This window comes from Siphateles boraxobius, unplaced genomic scaffold (genome assembly GCF_051911475.1).
Source record: "Siphateles boraxobius isolate OS27281-9 unplaced genomic scaffold, OSU_SipBor_1 180, whole genome shotgun sequence".
Classification (NCBI taxonomy): domain Eukaryota; kingdom Metazoa; phylum Chordata; class Actinopteri; order Cypriniformes; family Leuciscidae; genus Siphateles; species Siphateles boraxobius.
In genome coordinates this window covers 145,067-162,322 of record NW_027508789.1, presented here as the reverse complement: position 1 = coordinate 162,322, position 17,256 = coordinate 145,067, and the positions used below count along the sequence as shown (strand labels likewise).

The 17,256-nt window shown below is 44.3% G+C and overlaps 1 non-coding gene across 1 annotated transcript; it reads left to right on the top strand.

Annotated features, from left to right (window-relative positions):
- The first annotated feature begins 16,778 nt into the window (after positions 1-16,778).
- On the top strand, positions 16,779-16,850 carry trnai-uau (transfer RNA isoleucine (anticodon UAU)). Its single transcript has one exon. It is a non-coding gene; the product is annotated as a tRNA-Ile (tRNA).
- The last annotated feature ends 406 nt before the right edge of the window (positions 16,851-17,256 follow it).

Here is a 17,256-nt window from a genome sequence, read left to right as displayed (position 1 = left end):
AATATTCAACAACCCAAGCTTTATCGTTTGCTCAGCTGTATTATATCTGTTTTTTATTTGTTGAACATCAATTAAATTTTTAACCTTAGAAAGGTTTGGCAGTTTTTTGGATTTCCAAATTCGGGGAACAGACACAGTCTCTATATGATGATATCTAGGTGAAAGAGTCTCTATGTGATGGGATTTATCTGACCTTGGTGATGTGAGGCCGCTAGCAGACGGTTGGTTTAGCCAGTCTGTATGCTTCCTGACCTGAGCCCCAGATTGTCATGTTTTATCTCTAAGACTATGAGCCAAATTACTAGAGAGAAGAGCAGCATCATCCCAGGAGGGATGAATACCATCTCTTTTCAACAGGTCAGGTCTGCCCCAAAAACGTTTCCAATTGTCTATGAATTCTATATTATTTTGCGGACACAACTTAGACAACCAGCCATTGAGTGAACACAATCTGCTAACTATCTCATCACTCCTGCGAACAGGAAGAGGGCCAGAGCAAATTACAGTGCCTGACATCGTACTTGCGAGTTCAAACACCTCTTTAATATTAATTTTGGTGATCTCCGACTGGTGAAGTCGAACATCATTAGTGCCGACGTGAATAACAATCTTTGAGAATTTACGATTAGCATTAGCCAGCGCTTTTAAATTTGCTTTGATGTCAGGCACTCTGGCTCCCGGCAAACATGTGACTATGGTGGCTGGTGTCTCTATTTTCACGTTCTGTGTGATCGAATCACCAATTACCAGGGCACAATCAACAGAATTCTCAGTGGATGTTTCACTGAGTGGGGCAAATCGATTTGTTATGGTAATCGGAACGGAAGAGTGGTTTTTTGATCAGCGACTAGAGCGATCTCTGACAGTCACCTATCTGCCTTGGTGCACAGGCAATAATTCAGCTGGAACCGAATCATGTAAAGAGTTCACTATGCTAGGCGCATCCAAAGTAGTATCTAAAGCTCGAGCACACTTACTGTCCTTAATTAAAGTTTGGATGCGTGTCTCTAATTCAGGAGACCGTGGCTGTAGATTCTCCCGAGCCCCCTTCCATCGGAGACGGTCCATCTTGGGAGGGAACCCGGTTGGCCAGGTTTTCTGGGGCCCGTGGAGGTCGTAGGAGAGGAGGTACTAGAGGTGAGTCCCGGCATCACTCTCCACTTCGGTCCCTCCTCGACCCTGGGCTGGTGATGTCCAGCCCAGAGCTCCATCCACTGCTGATTCCGCCCAGCTCAGAGTCTGCACATCGCCATCAGAAACGGCGGAGGAGGGGGAAGACCTCCAGCCACCTCAAGAACCCAGAGGCCCTGCCCGATCAGCCCGCTGTCTTCCCGGAGGCCGTGCCCGAGCAGCCCGTTGCCATCCTGGAGGCCGTGCCCGAGCAGCCCATCATCAGTCCTGCCACGGCCAAGAGAGCGATCTTCCTTTTTTATGTATTGGCGGTTCTGCATGCAAGGAGGAAGCACACATCTGCCGATCCAGACTGTTCACGTCACGTCTGCCGATCCAGAGACTGTTCACGTCACGTCTGCCGATCCAGAGACTGTTCACGTCACGTCTGCCGAGCCAGTGTCTCCGGACAAGATGTCCGCCGCCGACCTAAGGTGTGTGTTTTTTTCTGACCCGGTGTCTGTTGCTGTTCCTGAGCCGGTGTCTGTTGCTGTTCCTGAGCCGGTGTCTGTTGCTGTACCTGGGCCGGTGTCTGTTGCTGTCCCTGGGCCGGTGTCTGTTGCTGTCCCTGGGCCGGTGTCTGTTGCTGTCCCTGGGCCGGTGTCTGTTGCTGTCCCTGGGCCGGTGTCTGTTACTGTTCCTGGACCGGTGTCTGTTGCTGTTCCTGGGCCGGTGTCTGTTGCTGTTCCTGGGCCAGTGTCTGTTGCTGTTCCTGGGCCGGTGTCTGATTGCTGTTCCTGTTTGTTATTGTTCCTGGGCCCTGTTTCTGTTCCCCTTCATGGACCTGGCCCCCCATCCCGCCCCCTGATCCTCCACCATTCCACCTCCCGCCTGGACTCTTGTTTTTTGTTTGTTTCTACGTCTTGGAGCGTCTGGTAGCTGCTCCGTAGAGGGGGGGGGTTATGTCTAAGTGTTGGTTTATGTTCCCTGGTGTCCACTAGAGGTCCTCTTCCCCCACGGTGTCATTCACATTAGGAACTGCATTCCTCACAATCCTTGTCTGCGCTCATCCCTGTTCATTGCACTCAGCTGTTCCCCATCATGATTGTTAGTTTCTGTGTGTATAAATACCCTGCCTGTTTAGTGTTTGCTATGGAGTCCTTGTTATTCGTCACACCACTTCGGAGTTCTGTGTTCTTGCCTGTTCTTGTTTTGTTTCTCATGTATTTTTTGTTTTGGATTGCCTTATGGATTTTGACCCTTGCCTGGACTGGTTTTTGTGAATACGGATTACCCTAAATAAATACTGCTATTGGATCCCTGTTTCCTGTGTGTGGTATCGTGACACTATCACATGGAATAGATGTTGATGCCATCGAAATTCTGCAGCAGAGCGATGACATCTCAGATCTAGTCTCGTGTAAATTACATTAAGCCAAAGGCTGCAAAGCCGACTCCATGTTTTAAATGTGTTAGACCTATAAATTCTGCCACTAAAGATTGCTTTATAAATAATCTTCCTAATCAGTTTCATCATCTCAGCCTCCCGGATAGCTTAGAAGAACTTGATATTGCAACAGAAACTTTTAACTCTCTCTTTTCCAGCACTTTAGACACAGTTGCTCCGTTGCGCTTAAAGAAGATTAAAGAAAACAGTCCAACGCCATGGTACAACGAGCACACAGTTAGGCCCTTAAGAGAGCAGCCAGAAAAATGGAGCGAACCTGGAAGAAACAAAACTAGAGGTATTTCGGATATCATGGAAAGAGAGCTCGATTGCTTACAGAGAGGCCTTAAAAGCTGCTAGATCTGCTTATTTTTCAACTCTATTAGAAGAAAATAAACATAATCCTAGGTATTTATTTGAAACAGTGGCTAAACTAACGAAAAAGAAAGCTTCAAGCCCAGAAGTTTCCAAGAAACACAGCAGTAATGACTTTATGAACTTCTTCACTTATAAAGTTGATAATATCAGTTCTACCAGAAAGACTCGGGAGAATAAATACTGTAACAATAAATACATTTATTGATAGGCCAGCAAGCAATAAAGTTCTTTGGCGTAGGCCCCGTCCATAGCTCGCAATCCGAGGGTCCGGACTCTGCATTTCCTGCCTGAAGACGAAGGCAGGGGCACAGCCGACCCCCAAAAATAGGTGGAAGATAATTCCACCAGGACGGAGCCTACCCCCAAAGAACGGTAAAGAAAAGTATAACCACCAGTCTTGAATCCTGTAGATCCTAAAATAGAAAGAGAAGAGAGTTAATAAAGAGCATGAACATGGAATGTGAAGAGCCTCATAGCCAATAACTAACAGGCGACTTCGTCATAGTGAGCCTGAAAGGTACTATGAGAAGACGTGAATAATGCACTTATGCATTTATGTTCTGCTGCTGTATGTATATGAGCATTTATCCATGCTGACGTTTCCATTCAAAGCGACTTGTTATGTTTCGAGATACTTATGTCTAGTCGAAGCCAGTTTCCCTGTGAATGAGGCTAACTTAGTACATAGGGACAGGTCATTGGAACACAAGCTGTTATAGGACCACAGAGACAGGGCCACCTTGGCCACACAGAGACAAGGCCGCGATGGACCATACGGAACAGAGCCACATTGGGCCAGGCCTCATTGGACCACACAGAGACAAGGCCGCGATGGACCACACAGAACAGAGCCACGTAGGGCCAGGCCACCTTGGGCCACATAGAGACAAGGCTGCGATGGACCTTACAGAACAGAGCCACGTTGGGCCAGGCCTCATTGGACCACACCGAGACAAGGCCGCGATGGACCACACAGAACAGAGCCACGTAGGGCCGGGCCACCTTGGGCCACACAGAGACAAGGCCGCGATGGACCACACAGAACAGAGCCACGTAGGGCCAGGCCTCATTGGACCACACAGACAATGCCACATTGGGCTGGGCCTCACTGGACCACACAGAGCAGGCCACCTAGGGCCGAACACAAACCAGGCCTTCTTAGACCGCAAACTGGCCACATTGGACCACACGGCCATGATAGACCACAGAGACAAGGCCGCCCGGCCACACGGCCTTGCTAGACCACAGAAACAAGGCCGCAATCAGCCACAACGGACTCTAGTGCCTCACATAGAACAAAGTAGACAGGACAAAGCCGCAAGGCCACACAAAACCAGGCCACAAGGACCACGAGACCACATGGCCATTTTTTAGCGAGGCAACGATGTCTCGAGGCCGCTTGGCCACAAAGACAACGGCCACTTGGCCACATTGAACCGCGCCACTAAGGGCCACAGACCACTGGCCATTTTTTACATACTGGACAAGGCAACTTGTGCCACAAGGCCACTATAGACCACACGGAACAAGCCACACAGACGACGGCCACTAGGCCACATTGAACCGCGCCACTTAGGGCCACAGACCACTGGCCATTTTTTACATACAGGACAAGGCAACTTGTGCCACAAGGCCTTTAGACCCACACAGAGACAAGGCCCGCTGGGCCACAAGGCTGCTAAAGCCACACAGAGACAAAACCCCTCATAGACAAGGCCTTAGGCCACATGGAACCAATGCCATAACTGGCCACAAGACCACGGGACAAGGCCACATTAGGCTACATGGTCACAGTAGACCACACTGAACATAGAATGAGGCCGCGAGGGCCACGAAATCGTAAGCCCACACAGAGATGAGGTCACAGGGACATTGGCCACTAGGCCACACAGAACCGAGGCCATAAGGGCCACAGACCATGTAGGCCACACATAGGACAAGGCAACATAATGCCACAAGGCCTTGAGACCCACACAGAGACAAGGCCACCAACGAGACACAGCCACTAGGCCACACAGAACCAGAATAGAATAGAATTTTTTCATAGATGATTTTTTCATAGAAGGGACAGATTTTATCACCATTTTAGAAAATGTTAATGTGATACCTGAGCCTTGAGAGTCATTCTTAGAGTTCTTAAGAAGAGTAAAGAAATTAGGCGAGAAACCAAATCAGAATAGGCCATGGGTAAGGTTGGAGTGAATCCCCTGGATGCATGAGTCATGAACGCTGTAACAAACACGGTTACAATCTGAATATAACAATAGGAAAAGAGACTGTTGCGGACGGGATGTAATAAAAGGTTGGTTGGATGGATTTGCTTTCCTAACTTTATTAGTGTGTAATGTTGCCATTTAAGCATAACCAACATATGCAAAGTTACAACACTCAAAGTTCGAGCAATGGGAGGATTTCATTTAGAAATTCCTTTTAAGGGCTACAACAGCGCTGAGAGGAACTACACAACATTCCTCCTGGGTTAGTGCATCACAAACCCTAAAAGTCTTTTTGAAAAGGTATGGGTATTGCAAATTTGTTACAGGGAGCAGATTGGCGCTGCGGAAGTGCGATGGGCCCATAACCCAGAGGTTGATGGATCGAAACCATCCTCTGCTAAGACCACTTTCACTATATACATGCTGTGTTCCTACTTGAAGAAAAGTTGCATCAGCTGTGTGCTAAAACACTCTGCATTTTTCACCTGTTCTATTTGATGACATAAAAGCTCTTCAAATGTGCCAAAACGCAATTCTTCTCGAAAAGGTATGGGTATTGCAGACTTGTTACAGGCAGCAGAGTGGTGCAGCGGAAGCGTGCTGGGCCCATAACCCAGAGGTCGATGGATCGAAACCATCCTCTGCTAACACTACTTTCGTTATATACATCCTGTGTTCCTACTTGAAGAAAAGTTGCCTCAGCTTTGTACGAAAAACCAGCTGCCTTTTTCACCTGTTCTAATAGATGACAGAAGAGCTCTTCAAATGTGCCTAAACCCAAGTCATTTTGAAAACAGTAGGGTATGTCCAGCCTGTTGTCAAAAGCAGAGTGGCTTAGCAGAAGCGTGCTGGGCCCATAACCCAGAGGTCGATGGATCGAAACCATCCTTTGCTAAGAACACTTTCACTACATACATACTGTATTCCTACTTGAAGAAAAGTTGCCTCAGCTGTGTGCTAAAACCCTCTGAATTTTTCACCTGTTCTAATTGTTGAGAGAAAAGCTCTTCAAGTGTGCCGAAACACAAGTCCTTTCGAAAAGGTATGGGTATTGCAAACTTATTATAGCAGCAGAGTGGCGCAGCGGAAGCGTGCTGGGCCCATAACCCAGAGGTCGATGGATCGAAACCATCCTCTGCTAAGAACACTTTCACTATATACATGCTGTGTTCTTACTTGAAGAAAAGTTGCATCAGCTGTGTGCTAAAACACTCTGCATTTTTCACCTGTTCTAATTGATGACATAAAAGCTCTTCAAATGTGCCGAAACGCAATTCTTTTCGAAAGGGTATGGGTATTGCAGACTTGTTACAGGGAGCAGAGTGGCGCACCGGAAGCGTGCTGGGCCCATAACCCAGAGGTCGATGGATCGAAACCATCCTCTGCTAAGAACACTTTCATTATTTTAATGCTCTGTTCTTACCTCAAGAAAAGTTGCATCAGCTGTGTACGAAAAACCCTCTGCATTTTTCACCTGTTCTAATTGATGACAGAAGAGGTCTTCAAATGTGACGAAACGCAAGACCTTTCGAAAAGTTATGGGTATGGCAAGCTTATTATAGGAGCAGAGTGGCGCAGCGGAAGCGTGCTGGGCCCATAACCCAGAGGTCGATGGATCGAAACCATTCTCTGCTAACACCACTCTCACTATACACATCCTGTGTTCCTACTTGTGAGATAGAACTCAAACCAGTGGAGGGAAGTTCCAGTGATGCCCAGTGATGAGAGGGTGGACAGAAGGATCTGATGATTCACAGTGTCGAAGGCAGCAGAAAGATCCAGCAGAATGAGAACTGAAGATTTGGAAGCAGCTTTTGCGATCCGCAGGGCTTCTGTGACCGACAGTAGTGCAGTCTCTGTTGAATGGCCTTTCTTGAAGCCAGATTGGTTGACATCTAACTGGTTGGTCAGAGACAGGAAAGATGATACTTGGTTGAAAGCAACTCGTTCAAGTGTTTTCGCAATGAATGGTAGGAGAGAGACAGGTCTGTAATTCTCTAAAAGTGATGTGTCCAATGTTGTTTTTTTAAGCAGTGGAGTTACCCGAGCCTGCTTGAATGCTGTAGGGAAAATGCCAGTGTTGAGGGCTGAGTTGATGATGTGTGTGAGTGCTGGTAGAAGTGTGGGAGAGATGGCTTGTAGAAGGTGTGAGGGGATGGGGTCTAGAGGGCAGGTGGTAGGATGACTGGAGAGGAGAAGTTTAGATACTTCTTCCTCGGTTAGCGGAGAGAAGGTGAAGAGAAGGTTTCTTGTAGAACACCAGAGGATGGTTTGGGTTTCCTGTGTGTGTGTAGTTGAGAACTGACTGCTGATAGAAGTTGTTTTGTTGGTGAAGAAGTTAGCAAAGTCATCAGCAGTTAAAGAGGAGGTGGGTGATGGTGGAGGTGGACAGAGGAGAGAGTTGAATTTCTTGAAAAGTGTTTGTGTGTTAGAGGCGCTGTTGATCTTGTTGTGGAAATATGAAGATCTTGCAGCGTGAACATCAGCAGAAAAGGAAGAGAGCAGAGATTGATACATACTCAGGTCAGACGTGTCTTTTGATTTCCTCTCCATTGCCCCGAGTTTGGTCCGGTGTTCAAGAAGAACCTCAGATAACCAGGGGTTAGAGGGAGTAGCGCGTGCTGGCCTGGAGGAGAGAGGGCAGATAGTGTCTAAAGTAGAGGTGGGCATAGATTAATTTTTTAAATCTAGATTAATCTCACTGTAATCTTGGAATTAATCTAGATTAATCTAGATTAAAATGGCTCATTTGAATTCTGCAGAAGACATTCAGAATATGTGTGCTACCCAAATAATGACTAAAAGTAAGTCTTTGAGAAAAGTTCGCCTCGCGTAGGGATGTGAATCTCTGGCAAAAATGCCATTCGACAATAGAGTAGCAAAAGTCGAATATCGTTCGGGGAAAAAAACTGCACACTCACAATGACAGAAAGGGACGCCAATTTCATCTTTAGCGATTTGTCATCAAACAAACTGTTTATTAATTGAACAAGTACCATGTTTTCGCCGTTTTTTTTAACGTAGTAGGCTAATTGGATAATATAAAATAATGTCATATGTCATAATGATTTTATGTGAACCTGCCTTTACCGGCAATAGCCTCCTCCTTTTTAAACAAATTAGTTTTCAATCAATGTAAACTATTCTTTTGACTATGCCCCTACGCAATACACACACATTACCGCGGGATGGCGGGTGTTCAATTCATAAACTGTACACAATGGTAGCTTATTTAACCTGTTAACCTTTGCCTGTGCGCCAACGCTCTGAAGCGTTTTTTTGTAGCCTATAAATTAATGTATATGTCCAAAAAACGGATAATGTCATACTTTTTAGTAGTGCTATCGTGGCGTAATAATCTGTTTGGTTGTAAAATGTATTACCTGAATGAAATGAAATCGAATGTATCGTCCTGTGAATCATTCATTCACAGACAGCATACGAAGATGTTCAACTAATAAAGATCTTCATCGCTGGTAAAAATATGGATTTGCTTTCACTAGACTAAACTGTTGATCCACGGCCACTTCATCCAATGCTATTGATGTTTTTTAAATCTTCCTGTTACGAATCCGAGTCGAGTGTGATTGAAGGCGCTTCAGACGATTCAGTGCGTGAGGAACTGAACAGATCATTCAGACTGATTCGGGAACCGATTTAGACAGATCTGCCTAGTTGTTTGATGAAGTCTTTGAACAGAATCGACTCAAAAGAGTGATTCATTTGTAAATTGAGCATATCGCTCATGCCCATAAAAGGTAGCCTACAGCGCGCTTGGAATAAACCCATTTAACAACATGTAATTGCATTAAAATAAAGTAACGAGAGGAACGCCGCCCAGCGTAAAAGTATAGGCTACACCATGTGTCCCTGACAGGAAAATACTCTGCTGCGCGATCAGTGACAGTAGGCGCGGCGTCAATTATGTCAAATATACTAGGCTACACATGGAATTGCGCGAAAATATAATGATATTCGAAAAAGCTATTTTATGATCCCAACCCAACTTTGAGAATAGATTAACGGCGATATTTTTTTTGTCGCCCGATAAGAGTCTCACGTTAACGCAGCACGTTAACGCCGATAACGGCCCACCACTAGTCTAAAGAAGAAGTTAAAGTGTAGCATAAAGTATCTGTTGCGGTATTCACCTCTAGAGATGAGAATTGTGAGGGTGAGGGAAATGAAGATGACAGCAGAGGAAAGATGGGAAGGAGAAAGTGAGCGCAGGTTTCGTCTAAAAGTAACTGGTAGGGGAGTTGGTGGAGTGTGGATAATGAGTTGTAGATTGAAAGTAATGAGGAAATGATCTGAAACATGGAGAGGTTTCACCAAAATGTTGTCTGTGATGCAGTTGCTTGTGTAAACCAGGTCCAGTTGGTTGCCTGATTTGTGAGTACCTGTGGTGATGAGCCGTTTGAGATCGAATGAAGCTAGAAGAGAGATGAAGTCTGTTGCATACGCCTTTTATAGATGAATGTTGAAATCACCAAAGACTACAAGTGGGGTGCCATCCTCAGGGAAAGAGGACAGCAGCACATCCAGTTCCTCAACAAAGCTTCCCAGTTGACCTGGGGGGCCATAACCCAGAGGTTGATGGATCAAAACCATCCTTTGCTATGACCACTTTCACTATATATATGATGTGTTCCTACTTGAAGAAAAGTTGCCTCAGCTGTGTGCTAAAACACTCTGCAATTTTCACCTGTTCTAAACCCAAGTCATTTTGAAAACAGTAGGGTATGTCAAGCCTGTTGTCGTAAGCATTGTGGCGCAGCGGAAGCGTGCTTGCCCCACAACCCAGGGCTATTTGTATCGAAACCTTTCACTGCTAAGGCTCCTTTACTTATGTACATGTTTTATTCCGAATAAAGAGCAACTTCCACATCCCTCGCGTTTGTTCAGAAAATCTTTGTGTTTGTGTGTCCTCCTAAGCTAGGGATTGTGGGTTCGAGTCCCAGCTGGGGTGGTTTACAGCAGTGTGGCGCAGCGGAAGTGTGCTGAGCCCATAACCCAGAGGACAATGGAGCGAAACCATCCTCTGCTAAGAACACCTTCCTTATACTGTATAAATGCTCTGTTCTTACTTGAAGTAAAGTTGCCTCAGCTGTGTACGAAAAACCTTCTGCCTTTTTCACCTGTTCTAATTGATGACAGAAGAGCTCTTCAAATGTGCCGAAACGCAAGTACTTTCGAAAATGTATGGGTATTGCAAATTTGTTACAGGGAGCAGATTGGCGCAGCGGAATTGCGATGGACCCATAACACAGAGGTTGATGGATTGAAACCAACCTCTGCTAAGACCACTTTCACTATATACATGCTGTGTTCTTACTTGAAGAAAAGTTGCATCAGCTGTGTGCTAAAACACTCTGCTTTTTTCACCTGTTCTAATTGATGACATAAAAGCTCTTCAAATGTGCCGAAACGCAATTCTTCTCGAAAAGGTATGGGTATTGCAGACTTGTTACAGGGAGCAGAGTGGCGCAGCGGAAGCGTGCTGGGCCCATAACCCAGAGGTCGATGGATCGAAACCATCCTCTGCTAAGAACACTTTCATTATTTTAATGCTCTGTTCTTACCTCAAGAAAAGTTGCCTCAGCTGTGTATGAAAAACCCTCTGCATTTTTCACCTGTTCTAATTGATGACAGAAGAGGTCTTCAAATGTGCCGAAACGCAAGTCCTTTCGAAAAGTTATCGGTATTGCAAGCTTAATATAGGAGCAGAGTGGCGCAGCGGAAGCGTGCTGGGCCCATAACCCAGAGGTCCATGGATCAAAACCATCCTCTGCTAACACCACTTTCGTTATATACATGCTGTGTTCCTACTTGAAGAAAAGTTGCCTCAGCTTTGTACGAAAAACCATCTGCCTTTTTCACCTGTTCTAATTGATGACAGAGGAGCTCGTCAAATGTGCCTAAACCCAAGTCATTTTGAAAACAGTAGGGTATGTCGAGCCTGTTGTCATAAGCAGAGTGGCGCAGCGGAAGCGTGCTGGGCCCATAACCCAGAGGTCGATGGATCGAAACCATCCTCTGCTAAGAACACTTTCCTTATACAAATGTTCTGTTCTTACTTGAAGAAAAGTTGCCTCAGCTTTGTGCTAAAACACTCTGCATTTTTCACCTGTTCTAATTGATGACAGAAGAGCTCTTCAAATGTGCCTAAACCCAAGTCATTTTGAAAACAGTAGGGTATGTCGAACCTGTTGTCATAAGCAGAGTGGCGCAGCGGAAGCGTGCTGGGCCCATAACCCAGAGGTCGATGGATCGAAACCGTCCTCTGCTAAGACCACTTTCACTATATACATGCTGTGTTCCTACTTGAAGAAAAGTTGCTTCAGCTGTGTGCTAAAACACTCTACATTTTTCACCTGTTCTAATTGATGACAGAAGAGCTCTTCAAGTGTGCCTAAACCCAAGTCATTTTGAAAACAGTAGGGTATGTCGAGCCTGTGTTCATAAGCAGAGTGGCGCAGCGGAAGCGTGCTGGCCCCACAACCCAGGGCTAGATGGATCGAAACCTTTCTCTGCTAAGGCTCCTTTACTTATGTACATGTTTTATTACAAATAAAGAGCAACTTCCACAACCCTCGCGTTTACTCAGAAAATCTGTGTGTTTGTGTGTATGCCCTGTTCAAACCCCTCATTGACTAAGCCACCTGAATAAGATGAACAATTAGCAGGGCAAGCGAGTCATGCCCCACTAGCCTGTCGAAGTATTCGTTCACCCGGATTACTTTGTCTGCTGGCCTTGTTTATATGCCAATGCTGTTGTTGTCACTGAAGCTAAAACAATTGGGGCACATGAGCAGAGATATTTGACAGCACCAGTGGCCTGATGGATAAGGCACTGGCCTCCTAAGCCAGGGATTGTGGGCTTGAGTCCCATCTGGGGTGGTTTACAGCAGAGTGGCGCAGCAGAAGCATGCTGGGCCAGTAACCCAGAGGTCGATGAATCGAAACCATCCTTTGCTAAGAACACTTTCCTTATATAAATGCTCTGTTCTTACTTGAAGAAAAGTTGCCTAAGCTGTGTACGAAAAACCTTCTGCCTTTTTCTCCTGTTCTAATTGATGCCAGAAGAGCTCTTCAAATGTGCCAAGACGCAAGTCCTTTCGAAAAGGTATGGGTATTGCAAACTTATTAGAAGGAGCAGAGTGGCGCAGTGGAAGCGTGCTGGGCCCATAACCCAGAGGCCGATGGCTCAAAACCATCCTCTGCTAAGAACACTTTCCTTATATATATGTGACCCTGCCTGTGAAAACCCAGCTAAAGTCATTTTTTTGTGATTCACTGTTTTCTACATAAAATCATCCTACATAATGTAAAGAACATTCTGTGAAAATATAACCTTGATATCTTTAATATTGACTGAGTAAGGCTATGTCAAAGATTTGCTGAATTTCGGGTTTAGAAAATCATGTTTTTGAGAAATTCCAATTTTAAAAAAAGCTTATTTTTAAAACTGCAACACATTTGATCCATAATTATCCTCCATATGTGCCATATACCACATTAAAGCTGAGATTCTCCCCTTTTTAGTGATATATGAAACATTTATGGGAAAATTCTTAAAGTTTTGTAAAACAGGCCTATTTATTATGATGCGCATGTCCAAAAAGCTAAAAGCATAAAAACATTTAAAACGAATGGGGGTACCAGAAGAGCTAGATTGATTGTAGCAAAAATTACCATGTCAATTCAGTTGAATGATTTGTATAACTTTATTAGTTAAATGAAATATCAGTGAAAATATAATATCAGACTAATAGCTTGGAGTTCAATCACCAAAACTGGCTCGTCTTCATCATCATGTTGGTCAATGCCTGAAAAAACAAGGAGAATTGTTTCAATTCAAAGCAAGAGACCTAAATGGAGACCTAAACATGCAGGGGGAGGGGGGTTATACATTTTAAATCCACATTTAAAATGGATAATGAAGCATTTTATATGAAAATATCAGACTGGATCTGATTAATTGAGGGGAGGGCATAGGGACAAGAAACAGGTATGGATATGGCCATGGCTTCAATTCAGAGTGTAATCAAACAAATAAACATCATGTCATATACGTAATTAATTTAAACTGACTCAATCCCAATCAACAAATGTAATAAACATTTAAATCCACTATTTTTGCATTACAGGATGAATTCTGTGTTAGCATTACATTGGCTGAACACTGACAGTAGGCCTATGTTACATATTAAGCATGAAAAAAAAAATAATGACAAAAACTTACCGTCAAATTCCTCGTCAGTTTCGTCAAAGAATGTGTCCTGTTCATCATCACCATCATCCTCCAGAAAATAATCCACTATAAAACCGGTTAAATCATAACTTGGGGCAATTCCACCGAGATTAATATCTAACAAGCTGTTAGCAATCAGCTATTTTACGTTCCTGCTCATGCACCGGTGCTGCCGTCAGATGTCAAAACAACGCAGTAAATTACCATCCAGCAAAATAATTATATTATTGACACTCAGCAGGCCTAAAATGTCCTTAAAATAAGATTAATACTATTGGCAGAATACTGAGCTACAAAACAAATAAGCTGTTCTTAAATGTTGGGCGATAACACAAAACAATCTCTTCAGACATCTGAACCCGGCTTAAGTCGCATTTTTTTTTCATTGTGTTGACCTGATTGCCGCTCGTGCGGATTGATATTAAGGTCTGTTTACTCTTTCTAATAGAAATAAGTAGAAAAGAAGTTCCTGAACTGAATGATATAAGAATCAGCAGGTGTTGTTGCGCCGAAAAATAAACCCAGAGACGATTGAAATGTTTAGGAAGCCCACGTCCGGTATTTTTTTATGCGCAAAAGTATAACGTAGTGTCAATAAAATCATTAATTTTAGTATTTATCATGTTATAAATGAAAATTTGAGTATTGCATCTGAAAACCCTTGGTATAATCTATCATTTACAGCAATAAACACACATGACCTATTTTTGTCATTTTTATGGCTACGACTACTTTGACGCTCTTTTACTCATAATTAGATTCTGCGACTTTAGCCGGGGTTTCACAGGCGGGGTCACATATGCTCTGTTCTTACTTGAAGAAAAGTTGCCTTAGCTATGTGCTAAAACTCTCTGAATTTTTCACCTGTTCTAAATGTTGACAGAAGAGCTCTTCAAGTGTGCCGAAACACAAGTGCTTTCGAAAAGGTATGGGTATTGCAAGCTTATTATAGGAGCAGAGTGCCACAGCGGAAGTGTGATGGACCCATAATCCAGAGGTTGATGGATTGAAACCATCCTCTGCTAAGAACACTTTCCCTATATACATGCTGTGTTCCTACTTGAAGAAAAGTTGCATCAGCTGTGTGCTAAAAACACTCTGCAATTTTCACCAGTGAGAGTGGTGTTGGACATAAATGCTCTTCAAATGTGCCGAAACGCAAGTCCTTTCGAAAAGTTATGGGTATTGCAAGCTTATTATTGGAGCATAGTGGCGCAGCGGAAGCGTGCTGGGCCCATAACCCAGAGGTCGATGGATCGAAACCATTCTCTGCTAACACCACTCTCACTATACACATCCTGTGTTCCTACTTGAAGACAAGTTGCCTCAGCTGTGTGCTAAAAACACTCTGCAATTTTCAGCTGTTCTAATTGATGACAGAAGAGCTCTTCAAATGTGCCGAAACGCAAGTCCTTTCGAAAAGGTATGGGTATTGCAAACTTGTTTCAGGGAGCAGAGTGGCGCAGCGGAAGCATGCTGGGCCCATAACCCAGAGGTCGATGGATTGAAACCATCCTCTGCTAAGAACACTTTCCTTATATAAATGCTCTGTTCTTACTTGACGAAAAGTTGCCTCAGCTATGTGCTAAAAACCTCTGAATTTTTCACCTGTTTTAATTGTTGACAGAAGAGCTCTTCAAGTGTGCCGAAACACAAGTGCTTTCGAAAAGGTATGGGTATTGCAAGCTTATTATAGGAGCAGAGTGCCGCAGCGGAAGCGTGCTGGGCCCATAACCCAGAGGTCGATGGATTGAAACCATCCTCTGCTAAGAACACTTTCCTTATATAAATGTTCTGTTCTTACTTGAAGAAAAGTTGCCTCAGCCGTGTGCTAAAACACTCTGCATTTTTCACCTGTTCTAATTGATGACAGAAGTGCTCTTCAAATGTGCCTAAACCCAAGTCATTTGAAAACAGTAGGGTATGTCAAGCCTGTTGTCATAAGCAGAGTGGCGCAGCGGAAGCGTGCTGGGCCTATAACTCAGAGGTTGATGGATCGAAACTGTCCTCTGCTAAGACCACTTTCACTATATACATGCTGTGTTCCTACTTGAAGAAAAGTTGCTTCAGCTGTGTGCTAAAACACTCTACATTTTTCACCTGTTCTAATTGATGACAGAAGAGCTCTTCAAGTGTGCCTAAACCCAAGTCATTTTGAAAACAGTAGGGTATGTCGAGGCTGTTTTCATAAGCAGAGTGGCGCAGCGGAAGCGTGCTGGCCCCACAACCCAGGGCTAGATGGATCGAAATCTTTCTCTGCTAAGGCTCCTTTACTTATGTACATGTTTTATTCCAAATAAAGAGCACCTTCCACATCCCTCGCGTTTACTCAGAAAATCTGTGTGTTTGTGTGTATGCCCTGTTCAAACCCCTCATTGACTAAGCCACCTGAATAAGATGAACAATTAGCAGGGCAAGCGAGTCATGGCCCACTAGCCTGTCGAAGTATTCGTTCACCCGGATTACTTTGTCTGCTGGCATTGTTTATATGCCAATGCTGTTGTTGTCACTGAAGCTAAAACAATTGGGGCACATGAGCAGAGATATTTGACAGCACCAGTGGCCTGATGGATAAGGCACTGGCCTCCTAAGCCAGGGATTGTGGGCTTGAGTCCCATCTGGGGTTGTTTACAGCAGAGTGGCACAGCAGAAGCGTGCTGGGCCAGTAACCCAGAGGTTGATGAATCGAAACCATCCTCTGCTAAGAACACTTTCCTTATATATATGCTCAGTTCTTACTTGAAGAAAAGTTGCCTCAGCTATGTGCTAAAACTCTCTGAATTTTTCACCTGTTCTAAATGTTGACAGAAGAGCTCTTCAAGTGTGCCGAAACACAAGTGCTTTCGAAAAGGTATGGGTATTGCAAGCTTATTATAGGAGCAGAGTGCCGCAGCGGAAGTGTGATGAGCCCATAATCCAGAGGTTGATGGATCGAAACCATCCTCTGCTAAGACCACTTTCACTATATACATGCTGTGTTCCTACTTGAAGAAAAGTTGCATCAGCTGTGTGCTAAAACACTCTGCATTTTTCACCTGTTCTAATTGATGACAGAAGAGGTCTACAAATGTGCCGAAACGCAAGTCCTTTCGAAAAGTTATGGGTATTGCAAGCTTATTATAGGAGTAGAGTGGCGCAGCGGAAGCGTGCTGGGCCCTTAACCCAGAGGTCAATGGATCGAAACCAGCCTCTGCTAAGAACACTTTCCTTATATAAATGCTCTGTTCTTACTTGAAGAAAAGTTGCCTCAGCTTTGTACGAAAAACCAGCTGCCTTTTTCACCTGTTGTAATTGATGACAGAAGAGCTCTTCAAATGAGCCGAAAATTTAAGTCCTTTTGAAAATGTATGGGTATTGCACTCTTGTTACATAGAGCAGAGTGGTGCAGCGGAAGCGTGCTGGGCCTATAACCCAGAGGTCGATGGATCGAAACCATCCTCTGCTAACACCACTTTCATTATATACATCCTGTGTTCCTACTTGAAGAAAAGTTGTCTCAGCTTTGTACGAAAAACCAGCTGCCTTTTTCACCTGTTCTAATTGATGACAGAAGAGCTCTTCAAATGTGCCTAAACCCAAGTGATTTTGAAAAAAGTAGGGTATGTCGAGCCTGTTGTCATAAGCAGAGTGGCGCAGCGGAAGCATGCTGGGCCCATAACCCAGAGGTCGATGGATCGAAACCATCCTCTGCTAAGAACACTTTCCTTATACAAATGTTCTGTTCTTACTTGAAGAAAAGTTGCCTCAGCTGTGTGCTAAAACACTCTGCAATTTTCAGCTTTTCTAATTGATGACAGAAGAGCTCTTCAAATGTGCCGAAACGCAAGTCCTTTCGAAAAGGTATGGGTATT